Source organism: Apium graveolens, chromosome 10 (genome assembly GCF_009905375.1).
Source record: "Apium graveolens cultivar Ventura chromosome 10, ASM990537v1, whole genome shotgun sequence".
Lineage (NCBI taxonomy): Eukaryota > Viridiplantae > Streptophyta > Magnoliopsida > Apiales > Apiaceae > Apium > Apium graveolens.
This window is the reverse complement of record NC_133656.1, coordinates 235081869-235083626: the sequence shown is the minus strand read 5'-3', so window position 1 is coordinate 235083626 and position 1758 is coordinate 235081869. Positions and strand designations below refer to the sequence as shown.

General features: G+C 32.0%; 1 long non-coding RNA gene across 2 annotated transcripts; it reads right to left on the bottom strand.

Moving 5' to 3' along the window:
- Nucleotides 1-301: 301 nt before the first annotated feature.
- On the bottom strand, nucleotides 302-1346 carry LOC141693929 (uncharacterized). Of its 2 annotated transcripts, XR_012563309.1 has the most exons (4): nucleotides 1046-1346; nucleotides 918-967; nucleotides 707-816; nucleotides 302-624 (listed from the first exon to the last, which is right to left on the bottom strand). It is a non-coding gene; the product is annotated as an uncharacterized LOC141693929 (long non-coding RNA). The 2 variants fall into 2 exon arrangements; XR_012563308.1 differs by having other exon boundaries at nucleotides 918-1058.
- Nucleotides 1347-1758: the final 412 nt, after the last annotated feature.

Genomic DNA, 1758 nt, shown 5'->3' with positions numbered 1-1758 from the left:
TTCTTGTTATTGAAAAACAAGAAACACGTTACTATATCAAGGAAGTACTAGGATCTTCTGAACTTCTTCCTGTAAAAACATGGTGAGCTTATTTACCTATTAAACAAACGCACGATACTGGATATACCAAATTGGGTACCAAAATAAATTCTCACGGCGCGATGATGGTAATTGGTCATACTCAGTATAATCCAGATATTAAGATAGATCACGTAATATTTTAGGAAGATCCAAAAATAAAGGAAATTTTTTAGAAAATATCACAATTTTAAGGAAGATAATCGAAAATATCATGATCCGAGTATTACATGAATTTTAATGTATAGTAATTTTGAGTATTTGTTGGAAAACACACAGGAGATAAGCAAATCTATGTACAACATACATGTAGGAAATATTCTGCTTATGACTTTGGATAAGTCAGCTCAAAGCTGATGTCCTGGGAATGCCATCAACATCTTTACCAATCTTTTCTCGGACATCTCGGTGACCTAAGCCCATGCTCCAGAATTTGATGCTCATTTGTGAAGAGTCCCATCACTCCCCAGGACCACTAATTTCATTTGAAATTCCAGAAGCAGCTTCAACGCTAGAAGGCTTGAACTTTTTCTCAACCCTTTCCTTCTGCATACAAATTATTTACCCCCTCAATGAATCAATGTGGGAACCACGTACAGAAGATTTATTATTAGGAAACAAAACTTACCAACATTGAGTGGTATAATTCTGCGTTAAGACGAAGAGCCGGAATGGCTCTAGATCTAGACATCCCTTCCCCTTTGACATGATATATGTTAACCTTGTTCCCTCCAGCGGCTGTCATAAATATCTTTAAGACTTCAGTTGCTCACAGAAAGTGATTATCATAGTTTATAGATAATGAACATTAAATATGATTAATATGATTAAAAAAATACCTGCAAATATCATCGGTCGTAGATTTTTGGAGCATTTTCTTCATTGTTTACTGCAATAAATGTATAAATTTTAACCAAAAATACTAAATGTATTTCTATTTTATAATATTTTGACGGAGATTTCTTACTGATAAAATTAAGGGTCCTGCTATTATACAAAAAAAATAAGGTGAAAATTTCAAAATCGTAAACAATAAACCACTCTAATATGAAAGGATATAGTTCTTCTTCAAATTAAGAGTATACGATTCTTGATGGTGTTAATACATATGTAATGAAAAGTCTGTGGAGTAAAGATATTATATAGGAAGTTTGATTTGGAAAAGAATAAACTACAAAGATCGGAGAAAATTGGATAGGAGGCAACGAAATATTTTACTTGGTATTGAAAGATGTAATAAAAGAGCGACGGAAAATATATGAGAGAAGAGAGAGGTATAGATAAAATGATACCAAATAATGGGGGATATATATGATAATGTAGAATGATGGACAACGGTATAGTTATGCGATGTTTTAGTATGATGGAATGAAGAAAAAGATGTGGGACTTGTTTCCCTTTATAAAGGAGATTGGAATGCTATATGGGATTTTTTTACTAAGTATCTATAGAACGATCTGGATGAAATAGAAATTTCTAGAAGGTAAATGACATCTAGAGGATAATAAATTATATAATATTTTAATGGATTTTTTCATCCAGGATCGAGATTCGAGAACGATCGAACGATGCGAATGAACTAGAAGTTTCTTGAAATAAATGACAGCTATGGTATAATAAATTAAATTGTATTATATATGCGTACACGCTTGAGAAGAAATTTCTTAATTTGCATATCTT